General features: G+C 47.5%; 1 protein-coding gene across 3 annotated transcripts in view; it reads right to left on the minus strand.

Annotated features, from left to right (window-relative positions):
* The window catches only part of ACSL5 (acyl-CoA synthetase long chain family member 5), a 44,824-nt gene extending 33,579 nt beyond the window's left edge, over positions 1 to 11,245 (minus strand). Inside the window, exon 1 of one of the 3 annotated variants that reach the window (XM_081240467.1) lies at positions 11,022 to 11,245. The gene's annotated coding sequence lies outside the window, so the exon portion shown is untranslated. Of the gene's footprint in view, positions 1 to 8,553; positions 8,809 to 10,502; positions 10,800 to 11,021 lie in introns of those variants that run through there. The other 2 variants (XM_081240468.1, XM_081240470.1) reach the window with 2 other exon arrangements.
* Between the last annotated feature and the right edge of the window lie 8,202 nt (positions 11,246 to 19,447).

The raw sequence follows: 19,447 nt of genomic DNA on the forward strand, positions 1-19,447 counted from the left end.
CATGAAAAGGCTTGAATAATGGAAAGACATACTTGAAATAGTTAAGGGGTCCAATCTCCCTAAATAAATTTATACATTTAATGCAACCCTAATAAAGACCAACAGGATTTTCTTGGGAAATTAAAAAGTTAAAGTTCACCCAGAAAAATAAAACTTACAAAAATAGTCAGAAAGTTTTTGAAAAGTAACAGGAATTGGGTGGGTAGCAGAGAGGTTACCCAAACATTACCAAATTTGCTTACTGTGGAGCTATAGAAGTTTTCTATTGGTCATAAAGACAAATCTATGTGATGAGATAATCCTGAAATACTCCCAGTGGATGCTATTATCATATAGTAAACTGCAGTCCAAATCAAGATAGATTTTTTTCACTTACAATCAATGTGTTGAGACAAGTGACTAGCCATTCAGAGAGAATACCGAAAGTTGATTACTGTCTTACCCCTAAAACAAAAATACATTGGAGATGGACCAAAGACTAAATATAAAACATTGAAAACCATGAGAGTATTTGAGGATAAAAAGTATGAGGGAATTGTTTTTTATAATCTTGGCACGGGGAAGACTCAATACAGACACAAAACCTAGAACCTATAAAAGGAAAATGTTGGCAACTTTGACTACACAAAACTTTAAAAGATATTTGCCCTGCAGAACAGATACCAGAGACAAAGTCAAAGATAAACTGGGAAAAATATCAAATATTCCAGATAGGCAAAGAGCTCATTTCCTCAGTAGAAATGCATAGAAGTCAATGAAAAACAAAATACAACCCAGTAAAACCAAGAGCAGAGGGCGTGACCAGAAAGTTCATGGCAAAACAAACAGGTTACTTAAAACCAGGGAGAGACATTCAACTTCACTTATAGTTTTTTAAAATGCAAATTTAAATGAAATGCCTTTTCCCCATCATTTAGATTAGCGATGATGAAACAGTACAAAATGCACCATCAATCACGAAGACGTAAACTTGGGGCAGCCTCCGTAGGGATGTGCCCATTGCCTGCTACCACAATTTAAAATGTGTTCCCTTTGACCTAATGACTCTACTAGTAATTTATTCCATAGAAAGTTCAATAAAAAGTGCATCATTTTAAATGGCTGTTTGAGGCACCGGTTAGGAATATGGACTCTGAGTCACACTGCGCTGAATCCTTGTCTGTGGTCAGCTTTGTGACCTAGGGTAGATAACTTCTGTGTGTTTTCTCATCTGTAAAATGGCAATACTAGTATCTCCCTCATAAGGCTGTCACCATGATTAAAGGAGTTCATGTACCTGTATGGTGCTTAGAACAATGACTGACGCATGGGCTCAGCTATGAGCTATTCTGTTCATCATCATTAATCTATAGGATTGCTGATAATGTCAGAAACCAGGAAAGCCTTCCTTGATAGGAGAGTAACCAGATAAATTATAGCACTTACACACAATGGAATTCTGGGCAGGTAGTAAGGAGGATAAAGCAGGTCTGTATATACTGATAAGGCAAGAACTATGTGAAATACTACCAAGTAGAAAGGAAAAAACCGCTTGGACAGTGTAGGGTATGCTTTTGTGTTTCTGAAAGAATAATCCTCATAGGAAAAGACAGACTGAAGAGGAGAAATTATGAATGGATTGTCCAGAAAGTTTTGAGAATTCAGTCATTCAGCCAAAGATATTTAAGGGCTTGACTGTATATCATCAGCATCATTCCAGGTGCTGGAGATACAGCAGTGAAACCCTGCTCTTGTGGGGTTGTATTTTATTGGGAGTTTGGCGACAAGCCTGAACAAGAACTAGATTATAGAATATTGTGGAATAAAAACTATATTAGGGAAAGAGGATTGAGTGTACGGTAGGGGGTGAATTTTAATTAGGGAGGTTACAGTAGGTATCATTGGGATGGTAACACTTGAGAGGATGTATCATTTAATCTGTAATATGCATGCTTTTTAAAAAAAAATGTAAAATGAACAATTCTGAATTATCCTACTTCTGACTAAGGCAGCTGACTTAGAAAGTTCTACCACCTTGGTTGGTGGCATTTCATGTGACTACACCTGAGAATACAGCCTCACCCTCATTTCTAGAAGTGCAGCTCTCCCACCACTAAAGCTACATTCCATCAGTAGCCTTTTCCCTGCACTCACGTTACCGGCCAGTCTGGATGGCAGCTCTGAGGGTGGAAAGGTTTTGCATTCATTCCCTTAGTGGATAAGAAACCAAAGGTGAAGGTTGAGTCATGGGGCCAAAGGGGACCCGAAAGTGCATCTTTCAACATTCTCAGCAGTTGCTGAGAACAGAGGCTGGTGTAACATCCCAACCTACGAGCCTACAGATAACTTCTCAGCCACTCACCAGCACCTGGGTGCTCAGGTCACCACCTGGCACTAGCCTTCTCCACCAAGCAGGGCCAGGTTCCCAGGCCTGAGTGGCTCTCCTCCCCTGGGGGCCTGGCACCCAGCATGCTCTGAAGCACACACCCCATGGGATGTCCCCAGGCAGATGGGAAAGGGCCTCCTTGTCACCTCCACGGGGTCATTCACGTGTGGCCAAGCAGGAAGACCAAGCATTATCAAAGGGGATCCCTGTTAAAACCCCAAGGGTGGCAAAGCAGTCATTTCCACAGCCCGGAAAGATTCTGTGAGTGCTTAAATAACTAAAACAGGAAACAGAGGGACTTCCCTGGTGGTCTAGTGGTTAAGACTTCACCTTCCAATGCAGGGGGTGCAGGTCAATTCCTGGTCTGGGAGCTAAGATCTCATATGCCTCAGGGCCAAAAAAAACAAAACATAAAACAGAAGCAATATGGTAACAAATTCAAAAAAGTCTTTAGAAATGGTCCACATCAAAAAATCTTTAAAAATAAAAGCCAAAAAACCAGGGAAGAGATACTAATCTCCCACATTTGTTTTTCCTAGGCCACACCCAACAGTTCCAGTTTGTCAGGCGGCTGGCAGAGAGAAGGTAAGGGCTAGGCTTGGGAAAGTTCCCTGACCCACCAGCAAACATAACCGTAAATAAATCCTCAGGGTTTTGATGCTTATCCACTGGTGATATCTTTGCTACTGAATAGCACAGAAAAAGCTGTAGGAGTCGGATCAGCTCTTTCCTTGGGTTTGGGTCTCGGGGGTTCCTGGGGCTCAGTCGACAACTTGAGCTGTGAGCACTCCCAGGCAGAGGCTATCTTAATGCAGCACTGTGCCCGAGATACAGTGGGAACCCACCGAGTGCCATCGAGTCACCCTCCCCTGTTGCTCACCATTAGCACAAGATCAGAGAAAGGCACCTAGGGAGGGGAGTCTACTGAAGGCAACAGGTTACAAAACTCAATCCCGCAATGACACGATGTGTGCCTAGACACAGTGGGGGGTCGGGGGAGGGGTGGGGAGGGCCTCTGAGCCCTCCTCAGAAATGCCACAGCTGGACTTCCTGCTATAGCAAGGGCAACACTAAGCAACCAGACCCGAGTGAGGTCAAGGTTCACTCATCCTACAAGCATTCGAATATATGAGCACCTACTATGTGCCAGGCAGTGTGTCCAGCATGGGGAAACTACACTCAGAGTTCATAGTCCAGTAGGGGATAAAGCCAATTCCCCAGGCAGGAAACAAATGATCTGTGGAATGTACCCCAGCTTTGGGAGCATCTGCTCCATACACACTGGAGAAAGTATGTATGTGGCAAGAGATACATTTGCCCTCTGCACTTTAAATTTACGTATAATTTCCTTTGAATAAGGAAAACCAAGATCTTAGACTCAGTGTATGCCCAGCACTGTGCTGTGTGCAAAGGGCCAAACACTTAGAAGGCACAGCTCCTGCCCTCTGGGGACTTATGGGTCCATCGAACACTAAAATCACCTATACAAGGATTCAGCATGCAAGATGAGCTAATGAATATGAAGAAGGGAAAGGCCAGTGTAGACTGGAGTAGGTGGAGGTGGTCTAAGGAGCACTAGACCCTCAAGGATGTGTGGTCCTTGATCCCCTGGCTGTATCGACTATAGTCTTATGTCCAGGGCCAGTCAAGGATGACCACCCCACCAAGGAGGCCAATGGCTGGTAAGACCCCAACTATGATTCCCACCAGGGTCACTGTCACCAAACTATGTTTCTCCATTGCTGTCTGTGTCTCTCCATCTACTTTTCCATGGAGAGAGCAGTCACCATATTAGGTTGGATAAACCTAAGTAGAAGAGAGGAGGAGGAATAGCCGGATGTGGGGTGAGAGGTGCAGCACGATTAGAGGCACCAAAGTGGGACAAGTGTCAAGGGGAATGGTGAAGAGACATGTCTGATGGAGACAGAGGACCAATTTTAGTCGAAAGGGAAAAAAGACAAAGCCTCCAAAGGGCTGAGTAAGACAGTGTCTGGGGCCTGGTATAGACACTACACCACTGGAGTCATTTGGTTCACAAACACCAGAGAGCCTTGGGGTGCCAGGCCTTGGTGGGGTGGGATTTATCAGGAAAGCCTTCATTAAGTCAAATGCCAAAATCCTCTTAACTCAGTCCATGAAGATCACACAGGATAGTTGCTGAGCCACTCATAGGCTGGTGACAGGCAGTGACAAATCCCACTGGATCTTAGATCGACTTAGTCAACCTTGATGTACTACTGTGCTTCCAACAAGTCATAGTCCAGCAGCTCTACCCTGAGGAAGTTCTTGTCTCAGTAAACATTCCCAAAGGCCTTCCAAGCCTATTGCTGACCAAGTGAATCATGAGAGTGCTGAGGTCAGGAAAACCAGTACCAACCGCTGGAGTTGATAAGAGCCCGTATAAAGATAGGCTGGACAAAGTGCTAGGACCCCATCACCCAGGCCAGGATAAAGACAGGCTGATGCAGGAGGCTGTGAAAGAGGTCTCTGCAGAATCAGCCCACTCACTACCTGGTTGGGCAAGTCAGGGGTCACCAGATTCAGTGTGTAAACAAGCAGCTTTATTCCCAATGGTCTCATTTCCAGTGGCAAACATTTAAGGCCATTGCCTTTCCAGGTACCAGAGCAACAGCACTACCACTTACCAGATATGTGGCCCTGGGACAGTTACTTAATGTCACTGAACATCAGTTTCCCTCCACTGCACACCAGAAGGGGTAGGTAATTATCTCTACTTAAAAGGGATACTATGGGTAGACTTCCCAGTATGCTGTCCAGCACATAGGAAGCCCTCAGTGAAGATGAGCTCTCTTTTCCCCTCTTCCACTTAAGTCAGTTTCTAACTCCTTGTCCATATCAGATGTTCTATTTCGAGATGTCCCCAAAGAGAAGAGATGGTCATGATCTTTGTAGTATAACTGTCCTTCGACTTACATACAAAGGTCTTAACAACTCCTCATTTCTATTTAAACAGAGGATTTCTAGTCGGGGATCCCATGGTCCACCTCTGAGCTCTGACCCTGCCATCTCCCTCAGCCCTACCGCACCCCTGCATCCTCCCACAAGCCACTCACAACCTCACAACTCTTAGAGTAGAGTGACCCATGGAGACCCAGAGATCTACAACAAGCTTCCCCGCAGAGGGTTGGTACCGTGGCCTCGCCACAGCAGTACAAGGGCTGCCTGACCTTCCAAACTCCAAAACTCGTATTTATTCTAATGACATGAATTAAGAGCCTGAAAATACCAGGTTCTGTGCCAGGGGAAGAACGAGAGACTACATTTCTGATCTCATGGTGCGTGGTCGCACGGGGGAGGAACAGACCGGGATGTGTTTATAGCAGAGTTGGGTGAGAGCAGCGACGGCTGACCTCAGGGCTGCTGGGGACACGTCACCCCCGTAGGGTGCCTCTGGGCACGAGTCCCCTGAGGTCACACTCCAAATGAGGGTCAGTTCATCTGCTGGCCAGGCATATGAGACAGACAGAAACAGAAACCTCCTTCCTGATTTCTAAAAATATCGCCAAATCCTGGTTTAGGAATTCACCTGCCTAGCCGTGGGAGGGTTTTTTTTTCTGAGGTGCGATTCACGTAACATAAAATTAACCACTTTAAAGTGAACAATTCAGCAGCATTTGGTACATTCACAATGTTGTGCAACCACCACCTCTAACTAGTTTCAAAACACTTTCAACATCCCCAGAGGAAATCCTGTACCCATTAAGCAGTTACTCCCCATTCCTCTTTCCTCCCAATCCCTGGCAACCAAGGATCAATCTGCTTTCCATTTCTATGGATTTGAAAGTGGGAGAATTTGCAGGAAAAAAGTTTCTCCCAGTTTCTAATTCTCTGGTCCATGCACTAAACTAGACTCATCAGAAGTGGAGGCAGAGTTTGCCTTCAGAACTAAATGATCCAGAGTTCAAATGCCAGCTCCAATCTCTTCATACTGTGTCCAGTTTATTTCTAAGTCTTGGTTCCCCGTCTACAAAAAAACATACCTACCTCATAGGACTGCTTTGAAGATCAAAAAGGTAAAAGCCCCATAAATGAGTAAGCACAGGGGCTTCGCTGGAGGTGCAGTAGTTAAGAATCCACCTGCCAATGCAGGGGACACAGGTTGGGGCCCTGGCCCGGGAAGATCCCACATGCCACGGAGAAACTAAGCCCGTGCGCCACAACTACTGAGCCCACGAACCACAACTACTGAAGCCCGCGCGCCTAGAGGCCATGCTCCGCAATAAGAGAAGCCATTGCAATGAGAAGCCCGCGCACCACGACAAAGAGTAGCCCCTGCTCGCTGCAACTAGAGAAAGCCCACACGCAACGAGGGCCCAATGCAGCCAAAAATAAATAAATTAAATAAATTAATTAAAACAAAACAAAACAGACAGTAAGCACAGCACTGCCCCACAATAAATATTCAAAGAATGGTAGCTGTAATATTTACATTCTAGAAAAATGCCAACCTGAAAAGTCTCTAAGAAATATATGAAGTCAATATCTGCCCGGGTCACCATACATAAGAATCTTTTTAAAAATGAAAATTTGGGCTTCCCTGGTGGCGCAGTGGTTGAGAGTCCGCCTGCCGATGCAGGGGACACGGGTTCGTGCCCCGGTCCAGGAAGATCCCACATGCCGCGGAACGGCTGGGCCTGTGAGCCATGGCCACTGAGCCTGCCCATCCGGAGCCTGTGCTCCACAACGGGGGAGGCCACAACAGTGAGAGGCCCGCGTACCGCAAAAAAAAAAAAAAAAAGAAAATTTCTAGGAAATCCAGAGAGAGGTTAACTCTACATAGGAGTGGATGGAACACGGTTGTTAACATCACACCAACTGCAGCTTCTGTTCCAGTTGACAGCTGGCTGCTTTGTGATCTTGGGAAGGTGGCTTCACCTCTCTTAACCACCTATCTCCTAATACTGTCTTAATGAAATATCAGAGTACCCACTATGAGCTGGTGTGTAACTGGCTTCCTCTTCCCCCTACCCCATAGTTTCCTTCCTTTTTCCTTCCTGGACCCACAGCCTCCCTCTAGCATCTGTGGCCCCCACTGCAGGTTTAGGGCCTAGGCACTCAATGATACACTGATATTATTTTAGGTGTCATTGCCCCCAGAGAGTTAGAATAAAAGTTGGGAGAAAAGACTATTTCAGGTCAGGACCTCAACAAATGCTCGGCTGAAGCATTCTGTTTGGTCTGGATAATGTTTGAAATAAACCCGTTAAGTTGGAGTATGTTTATCTGGGTGAACCTGCCTTGCATTTTGCCATTTTGCACCTACTTTACTTGGCTCTATTGCCTGCCTCTTCTATAAGTATTTGTGACTCTTGTTTTATTTCAGTTTTTGTCCCTTTTATTGTGCCAAGCGTACAAGTGATGCCTACAAGATTTTATACCAAGTCTCTTCCAAGATTATTCTGTGTTCACCTCAAATACTTGTCCATTGGAGGGGACAACCATAAAGTAACTACCACGCTGGAATACAGAGGGAGGGATCACCAAAACCAATTATTCCTTTTTTTTTAACTGAACCAATCTTTTATTTTTTAATTAAATTAAATTTAGTTTAATTTAATTCTATTATTTTTTAAGACTGCCTCTGTTAGAGAATACCAATTACCTACAAACTGGAGCTATAGATCCAATCCTACTTTTCAAATCACCAAAAAGATGGATACCCACAGAAGGTAGTAAGCCCCAACTATGGAGTCCCTTTCCAACACTCACTCCTTGAAGGTCAAGTTCATCAAAGATTCAATTTGTGGCCCTACTCCTTAAAACAGATCCAACTTCATCCAGAAACCATTCCATTAGTCATGTATCGGGCAGCTCTTCCCCTCAGAAGGACTGAAGATCCATCAGGAAAATTGAAGACAACCCCCAGTGCAGCACAGGCGACCTATAGGCAGAGGCTCAGGCCCACAAAATGGGGTCTGGGTTGTGGTCCCCCTTCCCTAAGAGAGGCAGGAGAAAGGACTCCTCCACAATCCAACTTCTCCTCCACCCTCCTGATGAGGGGGGTTTAAAGAAGTCCCTTCGAGACCAGGGAGAAAGTGAGCACTGACATGTGCCTGTGACACAGCAAGCTGCAGATTCGCCAGAGCTGGGGGTCAGGATGCCACCGGGGCTTCTACCTCATACCCACGTGACCCCTTACTAAATACCCCCTCCAGCTGCCCCCTTACCCTGCGAGGGGGCCGCATCTCTTGGAGCTTCCAGTGAACGGGGCCTCCTGGCTCTGAGTTCCTCGTGGCACGAGTCCCTGTCCTCTCCCCTCACCCCCGGTTCCTCCAGAGTCACAGGGGCTTCAGAGCATCTCTGCAGGCCGAGGGTCCCCAGTTCTGAGCCGTCTGAGCCGTCAGGCCCCTGTCTGAGCTGCCCCGTGTCAGGAGTCAGGCCATGGCCGGCTTCTAACGTGCTCAGGGACTTCACTTCCTGGTTTTTCTTTCACAACTGAAAGTGGAAGCGTTCTGACCAGAAGGAGAAAAGCCGCTAAAGCTCTCCTGGCTCGGTTTCAAAGCCTTTACCATCAGTCCCTAAGGGCTGACACAGAAGCCAGCCTGCATCCACGCAACTCACGCTCTCCCTGTTTGTCTGACTACCGCTAAACCAAGACCAAAAACCAGACGGAGATGACTGAGGTGCCCCCTGCAGACCACCAGTGTCAGAGAGGTGAGACGCCCTCCCTGGGTTCCCAGGACAGGGAGGTCCAGCCACAGGGCACCGTGGCCCTCGCATCCTTCCCAAGACTGTGGGGACACCTGGAGGCCAGCCTGGCCTGGCCAGCATTGCCGGCCAGCTGTGCACTGTGTCACCCACTCTCCAGTCCCCAGTGAGCCTGCCTCAGTCCCCGAAGCAGTGCTGATAAAGCCAAGAAAACAAGCACGTCAGGAACGAGAGGGACAGCCACGGAGATCTGTTCCTTTCCTCTGACACACCCTTTCCGTACCTCAAATTTTTAATTCAAAATGTATTCTGCTGCCCTCCCTCACCTCCCAGATTACAACTGGGAAATTTTAAAATCAGGAATCCACAAGCACACATGCCGTTAGCTGTCAGACTGATCCTGCATCTTGGAGCCTCTGGAAAACTCCACTGTATATTCGTGAGACAGTGACAGTGGAAAAGACAAATTACTTCTTGGTATTATTATAAAAATTGCTTTGAATGTGCAGACGCCCTGAAAGAGTCTTGGGGATTGGTCTACAGGGCATCAGGACCTGCAGTAGTCTCATTGGATTCACCTACGGCTGTGGCCACAGAAGGGCATGGGAGCTTCCATTCTCAGATTTGAAGGCAGAAAGAACAAGTTCTCCTGCCCCTTCCTGCCCCCACCACCTCTCAGACACCCCAGAATTAAGCAGCACTTTCCCCAGCCTTGGTTCCTTTAAGAAGGCTCAAGGTAAATCCAGCATGAGCTCAGTTCTTTACTAGAGTTAGATTGGGATTCCTTCTCTACACAGAGGAGGGCCTAAAAGCCTCCAACCATAAAAACCAAAGTGAGCTATGCCCCAATCTCAGGGAACATAAGAGCTGGTTCCTTGGCCTCACGGGAGCCCACCTTAGACATGGGAGAACGGTGAAGTATGGGAAGATGAGGGTGCCCCCTCTGCCTTTCCATCTTCAGGTTCATCTCATGGCTGGAGGAACACTTGGCTTTGCTTAGTTTCCAAGCTCACTTCCCACAGGGGCAGCTCCCTTCAGCGAAGAACAGAGGATGGCAGAGGATGGTAGAGTGGGTGTCAAGTCTCAGCCATTATAATGCTACTGGGCTCTTCCCTGAGTGCTGTCTTCTTTTACCAACCCGACGAAGAGCTTAGGGCCAGGAGAAGATGGATTCCTCCAGGATCAAATGCTCAAGTACAGAAGAGTCTGGGCCATTCTAAAGCTCTAGCATCTAGAGGTGCATTCCTGTTCAATCCTACATGCATGAGGGACACCCCCAAGATTTGAGGGAAAGATGGAAGGTTTTCACAGCCCCCAAGAATTCTGCATCATGCAGCAGACTGTAGTGACATACTGACCAGGACTCAAATTCCTGCCCCGCTTCCTCTTAGCTATGCAGCCCAGGCTGCGCTGTTTAACAGCCCAGAGGCACATTATTCATCTGTTATATGGGAACTATACCACCTACCTTACAGGAGGTAAGGAGCCAATGAGGTAATGCACATCACGTATCTTGTACAGACACCAGCATGGGACAGAAAGTCTGTTAAGAATTCCCTTCCCTGCTCCCTTCCAAATGGGAAGGGCTGTCAGCAGCAGCTGATGGATGGCCTTTCTAATCCTATTGATACAGACATTTCTAAATGGAAGATGAAGGAGACCCACATCCTGGCTTTGGCTCTAACCTTTAAAGCTTTTAAGTCTGTTTTATTTGCATTTAGTGAAATTAACAACTCTCTCTTCCAAGTCCATCTCCTGCCAGTATTCAGAGCCCCTTCCATGTCTCCACCCCCTTTTCAGTTGATTTTTTCTTTGCCTCCCACGCAAGTCAGCTGTGATTACTACTCAACCAAATGTTATTTCATGTTGTGAAAGAGCCTTAGGCTGAGAACAGACACACGGCCCACTGTCTTCTCCCCAACCAGCCCGATCTCTGCTCTCCCATAAACATATAAGCTATGGAGCAGGTAGCATTATTGCAGCTTACCTTGTAAGAATCCTCTCACTTCCCGGGTCCAGGAAACGCGCCCCTCACAGCTGGCTGTACTCCTTCAGCACCACATTCAGCTCCTGAGTCCCGACGTTTCCTTTGGTGATGTTGCCTGTCCTCAGCGCCCGAGTCGGGACCACACCTGAAGCCAATGAGCGTGGCTAACCAGCCCTCCTGGAACCTTTGAACCTGTTGCAATAGAAGTTCAAAGGTAGAAGTTACCTGTTCAAACACTTGTGGTAACCTCTGACAGTGAGAAGTGTAGGATTTGGCAAAAGTTTAAAACAGGAGACTGTTATGCAACGGGCTTTAGAGGAAGAAAAAAAAGAGAGAGAGAGAGAGAGTCCTCAGCTCAGAAAGCTAACATTTAACAAGCAAAACATTGTATAAAGCCCATACCTCAGGGAAACCGGAGGGGTTAGACAGGGCTTTGCACCTGCTTTTTGGGCAGAATCCTTGAGATTGTGACAGGAAGAGGAAAAAAGTGCTCCTTGAGTTTAGGGGGGAGAGAAAAATGAGACACCACTCTAACTGCCTCTAGCTATAACTTTAAGATTCAGATAGGCAGAGGCCTGCATTTTAGAGATGAGCCTTCTTCTAGAAGGGGCCAGTGACCCCTACAGAATTACAGTGTCTCCAAGACAATCAAATAAGGCAAATCACTCTAGAATCTAGACAGAAGGACAGGCATAGCCGGGTGGGATTTAGAAGGCAGAATCGTGGATACAGCCTACACCACCCACGGCTCGGCGAGCTCTGGAAGAAGCAGGACGCTGTTGCATCATGGTCCAGCCTATCCTCCTCTGTCTTTCCATTTTAAAGTCACTAGTCACCATTCTCAAGTCCAAAATCTTTAAGACTGCAAGGCATCATCACTAAACAAAAATGCTGGATGGAGACGCAAGCGGCTCTGGAGATCACTTGTGATCTCTATTTTATAGGTGAAGCCAATGAGGCCTTTTCAGGTGAAAGAAATCACTCAGAATCATGCGGTCAGTTAGCAGTCAAGGTAAGACCTGACCCAGGCCCACAGACAACCACCGCAGTGCCTTTGCCCCCATATGGTGCTGCTTTGTTGCTAAGTGTTCGTTTCACCACTAGCAGACCTCAAATACTTGAACACTTTCTGAGTATCAGGCCTGCAGAAATTCGTGGAAATGCTGCATTAGGTTTCTTCTCACTGTATTTGGTCGGGTGGCTAATATCAAAATCAGAAACCAATACCACTTCCTGCTGACTCTGTCTGGAGGAGTGGCTACCTCCCTGACACAGAGGTCTTATATGGCCAGATTCTTATCCAGGTCGTAGGTGCACTGACTCTGTAAGCTCACTTTTTGCCATGGAGCCCTAGTCCTACCGTAGGACCAGAAAGAAAAGGCTTCCAAGAGGTGGCTAAAGAAGATACAGTTCAATGGGAACTGGGGGCTGAGGTCCCACTTGATTGGATTAATGCCAACTTGTGTTAAGTAGCAACCCACTGAACACCTGCTGACGCCACACTAGCCAGAGAGCAAGATGCTCCAAGCCAGTTGTTCCCAAACTCCAGTGAGCATGACAGTCCCCTGGAGAGCTTGTTATACTGATTGCTGGGCCCATGCTGGAGTTTCTGATTCAGTGGGCCTGGGACAGGGCCTGAGAATCTGCATTTCTCACAACTCCAGTTGATGTGGAGGCTGCTGGTTTGGGGACACTCTTGGACCCCCACTGCTCCAAGCAGCCACCTTGCCTTCCACGGGCTCAACTACTGAACTGTTCAAAGGAACTCTGCATGGGGTCGTTTTGGCTCTGGTGATTGTGCCACTGGGAGGACAACTTAACACAGAGAGGAACTCATGATGTGTTCTAGAAGAGAGGTGTTGCTCAAGACCAGCGGGAGGGCCAAGACCCAGGGTGGGTGCTATGACGACAGCAGGAGTTACTGCCATTCGCTCTTCTCCTTTCGGTAAGTGTAAGTCAGTGCTGACAGCATCCCAGCTAGACGACCCATGTGGGTAGGAGTGCGGGTGTGGAGGGGGCATCCCCTGATCTAATAACCTTAACTTTATTCTCAAGGGCACCTGAGACCCCAAAAAGTGCAGCAGCCGGCTAGGGTGAGGCATCAACTTACTAGGAGAGGGAAGTCCAGAACCCAGGCCTCCAGTGCCCTAGCAGGCCACACTGTCTCCTGATCAACCATGGTTTCCTATAACATCTCCCTTCAAAAAAACACGTGTTTGGGCTTCCCTGGTGGCGCAGTGGTTGAGAGTCCGCCTGCCGATGCAGGGGACATGGGTTCGTGCCCCGGTCCGGGAAGATCCCACATGCCGCGGAGCGGCTGGGCCCGTGAGCCATGGCCGCTGAGCCTGCGCATCCAGAGCCTGTGCTCCACAACGGGAGAGGCCACAATAGTGAGAGGCCCGCGTACCGCAAAAAAACACAAAAAACCAAAAAAACACATGTTTGATAAGGCTTTGCAACGCCCTCTGCTTCTCCTTCCCTTCCCACTGCCATATGCATTGAGAAATCAATAAAAACCGAATTCCTTTCCTGTCCAGGCATCCCATGGCCTCTAAAAAGTGAAAACCTTCCTTGTTTTATGTCATTCACAGGTGAGGTGCCTGAGGTGGGGAGTCTGACCCAATAGCTGCAGTTCTGACACACATACTCTCTGCCCTGGTCGGGAGGTGGGGGGAAGTATTGAGGGGGGAGCAGTACACACTCCTTCACTCCTTCCCCTTTCGTAGGGACAAAGGAGCCACACATCTCATTTACAACAGTTTGAGAAGACCAGAAGCCAACATTTCAGAGTTTTGTAACACAGCCTGGAAACAGCCAAGATACCTCTCACCATAGGGCTGGCAGCTCTTTGGAAGCGGAAACCAGGTTTCCCCTATTTTTGAAAGCAGGGAAAGCCAGACCTTCTCAGTAGGCCAACTTTACATAGCGCCACTGTGCATTTTTGTACAGCTCCTGCCAACTTATAAAACACCTCCAAACTAACTCTTAACAAACCTGCGAGGTATAAGTGGGGACAACACCTTTAACACCTTCAGTGGCTGCCAGGAGCCAGGCTCCGTGACAAGGACTTCGTTTGGCCCTCACAGTAAATCTTCCAGGTAGTTATGATTTGTATGGGTGAAAAAATGGAGGCTCAGAGCAGGTACGTTACCTTCCTAAGAAGATGACGATGACAGTGAGGCCAAGCATTTAAAAAAAAAATAATTTCAGGGCTTCCCTGGTGGCGCAGCGGTTGAGAGTCCGCCTGCCGATGCAGGGGACACAGGTTCGTGCCCCGGTCTGGGAAGATCCCACATGCCGCGGAATGGCTGGGCCCGTGAGCCATGGCCACTGAGCCTGCGTGTCCGGAGCCTGTGCTCCGCAACGGGAGAGGCCACAACAGTGAGACGCCCGTGTACCGCAAAAAAAAAATAATAATAATTTCAGGCTATTTTGCAAAGCCAGGTGATTCGCAGCTTGTTCCTGAAAAGGAGACCTTTGTTTCGGGAGCAGAATTGGTGGCAAGGCAGATTTTAGAGCAGGTTGGGAGGTGTGAATCAGTCAGGGAACCAAATATTATTTAAAGGTCTTTGGGGTGTTTCCAGATTCCAGACATCACTGAACCTTCATGAAGCCCCTCTAGAGGAAAGTGGAATTTCTCCTTTCAGTAAAACCTCTGCCCTCAGAATCCAGATGGTTCATCTTGTAACTCTGGCTCTTAGCATACTTCACTGGATTCAGATTATGGACTAGCTACTCAACAAGGCTCACTGTCGGCATTCCAAGGGAAGGCAAAGAAAGAAGCTGGAGATGAGAAGGGGCGGCACAAGGTGTGTGGAGTAGCTGGGATGTGTGGGGTCCACTGAACACTTATTTAGGAAGGATCTGAGGCTGTTTTGACTGCTAATCCAAGTCTTTAGAAGTCAGGCAACATGACCCAGGAAGAAAGAGAAGCAGAGTCCTAGACCTATAGGCTGAATCTATTCGTGTTGACTCAGTAGTGATGAGTCAGAATGCCATGGCCTTCCCTAGAGTCAGCTGTACAGCAGGGCAGAGGGTGTGATGGCGCAAAGTGGGCAAAATGAGAGCTGTGATGGACTGACCTTTAGCTTCCCACATGGCAGAGCTGACTTTGAAGTTTAGCCTTCCACTGAGATGTGAAAAGAAAGGGGCAAAGTTCCCTAAACTCTTAACAAGATGCCCTAACCGACCATTCCGATTCTCGGAATTCCATACCCACCCTTTCCTTGGTTATCTGATGTTTCAAAAGGCTAATGGCGCTCAAAGTACACCTTTCCGAGGAGCAATCTTAGGTTCCCAGGTCAGCTCCATTCTGAAGGCCTTCGAGATGATCGTGAATATTGTCCAGCACTTCCCATGTGGCCCCACTGCGCTGAGCTATCTGCAATACCACATTTAACCTCAGAGCAGCCCTATAAAGAAGTTATTGTCATTCTGCGGAAGAGGAAAGGCTGAGAGAGGTCAAGTTTACTTGCCCAAGGCACGTGGCTAACAGTTGGCAGAGTCTTAGAGGCGGATTTTGAGCTCAGGTCATCCTGAGTCCAGAGCCCAAGTACACGTCTGTGATTAAGGATGACTCATCCCATGAACCGCATGCACTATATAAACCCCGTGTGTTTATATATTTCTCTTGGGAACTCTGATTGGTATCTCAAAGAGAATTAAGAGCCATTGCCCTGGAGGAAGGAGAGCCCAGTGCCAGCCACGGGAACCTGATGCCCAGGGTGAAACAACAGCTCCCTTTCCCCTCCTCAGAAGGGCTTCCCACCTGCCTGGACATCCTTCCTGATGCTGAGCTGACTTCCCACACGGAGCCTTGCTTCCCGCAGTTGAAGGCGGGCTGGGGGGGTAGTGTAACACATCTTTCAGCTGTACGATCCCCAGCTCTTTCTGCTTTGCTGTCTGCTGTGCTGGGAGTGGCCACTGTGCTATTCTGGGCCCCAGTGTTAGCCATACGGGAGAAGCTGACCCCACAGCTCAGCGCCTGGAGCAGCTTGCTTTGCTCAACTCGGGTTGCTGACAGTAACAGCTTGGGCACCTGAGGCCACTTGCTCATTCTTTGTGGGAAGGAAGTGTTACTTAAGCGTGAGCACTTGATTGACAAGAATGGTGTTTGCACAGATTGCAATAAACAGCTTCCCTCAACCCCAGATACTCCCCCTGTGCCTCCCCTCCCCCAGATAACACACATAGAGCAGATTGCCTTACAGGCTTGGACCTGAGCTTCCCAACTGGCGAGCCATGGGACACGGGTGGGCCAAGACATACTGATGCCTCAGCCCTCACAGTGCTGGGTGGGCTCACGGCCAGCCCCACCTAGGGGATTCAGTGTGTCATATAAATACTATTATTCTCAGGGTCACGATGTCAGCGAGGTTGGAACGCAGCGACACAGGCAACTCGCACCTTTATCAGCAAGAGCATCCCAAGAGCATTTAAGAATCAGATGGAAAGGGTGAAGGTCCTCAGAGAGGCGGCAGCTCTAAATTCCCAGAACTTTCAACAGCCCCATAGGAAACATCACTATTTCCCAGCTGGTTAGAAGCGTAGCTCAGAGCAAATATTTAGACGTACGCTGTCCAATACTGTGACCAGTAGCTACATGTGGCAACTGAGCACTTGAAATGAAGAAAGTCTCCACTAAGACGTGTTTAAGTACAAAACACACACCAAATTTTGGAGACTTAGTACGAAGAAAATAACATAAACTCTCAATTTTTAAAATATGGATTATATGTTGAAATGATAATATTTCAGATAAACTAGCTAAGTATTTCTACTTGTTTCTTTTAATCTTCAAATCTGCCTGCTGGGAATTTTAACATTACCTAAGTGGCTCACACTCTATTTTTCATGGACAACACTGATTTAGACCAAAGATCCTCTGTCAAAATGCCTATAGGACACACGTGAAAGGTGGTGTTACCCAGTGTCAGCATGTTGTACCTGCTCTGGGTGAACTTGAAGACAATGAGGTCTTTGACCTGTTCCTCTGGGTTCTGTAGCAGTAGCAGTTTGTTCCTTTGGGTTTACATACCTCCATTCAACAGAGGTCATGATCTTCTTGACGGAAGCAATAGTTCCTTATTATAGAACTGCTACTATTCACTGACTGTTGCTCCGGGCCAGGCACTATGCTGTGTGTTCAACATCTATTCCTTCATCTAATCCTCTCATGAGCTCATCAGGGTAATTAAAAATGAGGAAACTGAGGTTCAGATAGTACAAAACTTGTCCCAGCCAGCTTAAGTCTCATTCCAAACCCGTGCTCCCCACCCTTCTGCTACGCTGTCTCTTACAGGGGAGTGTGGGAGAAATTTCAGACAGGAGCACCTGTACTTTGGGGGAACCATGCTCACACCTCCCCTCTTGCCAAGCCTTTAAGAACATCGTCCTCTGCTTTGCAGCCTTGGTTCCCTGGGCTCGCAACGTGGGGGAACATCACTGAGTGCCTGGCTAGGGAGCAATGTGGGAGCTTTTAACACGAGCAGAGCGGAAACGCCAGGAAGTGGGAGGGGTACTGGTCTCTGTAGACCAGAAGCTGAAAAGGGTGGAGGAGCCAGAGGGACATCCTGCCTGGCTTTAGACGGCTACGCACCAGAGAGACGCCACCCAGATAACAAGCCTGGTGCTACCCAGGCCCCCTATTGGCTTGGATGGAGAAGCATATCATTTGCATGGGTTGAAAGTGTATAATCACCAGAGGAAGATGCGTTAAGGCAAGGACACATTCTTTATTTGCTCAGTGTTTGGGACACTGTGACAACAAACGTGTTCTTGGAACACTTAACATTTTATGGAAAGTAGCTTGGAAAGTCATTCCATGACTGCTAAATATTTAGTATCTTGATTACTGAGCAGACAGCTGCCCCTCCTCCCTACTAGTTTCTAGAAGGTTTTGCTCTTCATGCTAAGGCTAATTAGGGGCTGGGGACAGTAATCTGGGAGGCAGAATCAAAAAACACAGAATAAATCTTCAGATCGGAAATCTGGCATTTAGTCTGGATCAATCTGCTAAACTTCCGATTAGATCTGCAGCCAGAAGAAAACTTGAAAGTATTGATTAGAAGCTCCAGGTTGTCAAAAGCAACTACTCAGGCATCAAAAACCCATTCCTGGTAAAAATGGGCATGAGAAAGAGCAACACATTACAGGCCAGAGGAAGAGTCTATTTCAGTAGCACAGGACGAATAGCAAGAGTTTGAAGTACAGATGAGACAGGCAGTGTCCCCAGGAGGGAGGATTCTCCTCCCTCACATCAACCTTTTCAGAAACAATCAGCATGTCCTCATCAGAACGCCAAGGCCAGTGCCCCATCCTTGGCTTTCTGGGAGTAGTCTGCGCACAGTTACTTAAAGGGGTGGCTTTTGGATTCAAGGAATTGCCTTTTGTGGCAGATCTAAGAAACACAATCTCCCCTTTATGCAAGTTCAACCTTTACTCCACTCTCCTACGGCTCTTTAGACATTTACTTACCAGGAGATTCTTTTTACTTGACTGCATCGTAACTATTGGCAAGTGCTGAGAACACAACAGGGAAGTTTGAAGTTCATACCCCAGTAGGTAAGAGCCACTTTTGACTTGCGCTTACTTGTAGGATGGTTGGTACAAGGTATGCTAGACCTTCAGGAATGCTCCCTTTAGGAACCTGTAAGCAAGACCTGGAAAGAAACTGCAGCCATCACCAAGCATGGAGTACTTTGTTAGTTATGAATCCACCAGGGTCCTAGGGTTTTAGGGCAAGAAGCTGGTAAGGTCAGAAGTCTCAGCCCTCTGCCATTCCCTCAGCCCACTTCACAGATCAGAAAACGGAGGCTCAGATCCAGTCTTATAGACTCTGGAAGCCTGAGGGTGTTGCCTCTTCCCAGAACACACCGTGAGGTGTGAGAAAGTGCGAGGGCAGAAGTGATGGCTGCCTCTCCCTTGGTCTTTCCCTCCAGGTGGGAAACTCCAGCCTGACTTTATTGTATTCCAAGTGAGCCAAACACTTGTTTCTGTTTCTCACCTTCTGAAGAAGTTCCAACCCACATCATTTCCGTTTTCTCTAAACGTGATCAGGCCACAGATTTACAAATTGAAGGGAGGGGCAAACGGGAGGGAGGAAGGACAGGTAGAGAAAAGCTAGTCCCCTCACCCTGGATACAGCTAATCTTATCTGATTTTGTATGCTGAACAGCTGGCCCTACATCTGATTTATGGCCCAGCTGGTCAGGAGTGAGGAAACTATAAATTAGGAAAAGAGAATCCTCCCTCTGTAATAATCTTTTCAGGAAACAGAGATGGGATAACATATCTAGGAATCAAAACGCTAACATAGGGAACCAAGCTCTGCATCTCTGGGGGCCAAGCACAGATTACTTTTGTTCCAAAGCATCGTGGGATAAAACAACACGGCCTCCCCCATCTACCACCACTGGTAATTTGCA

This window comes from Mesoplodon bidens (assembly GCF_964165515.1).
Source record: "Mesoplodon bidens genome assembly, chromosome: 1".
Lineage (NCBI taxonomy): Eukaryota > Metazoa > Chordata > Mammalia > Artiodactyla > Ziphiidae > Mesoplodon > Mesoplodon bidens.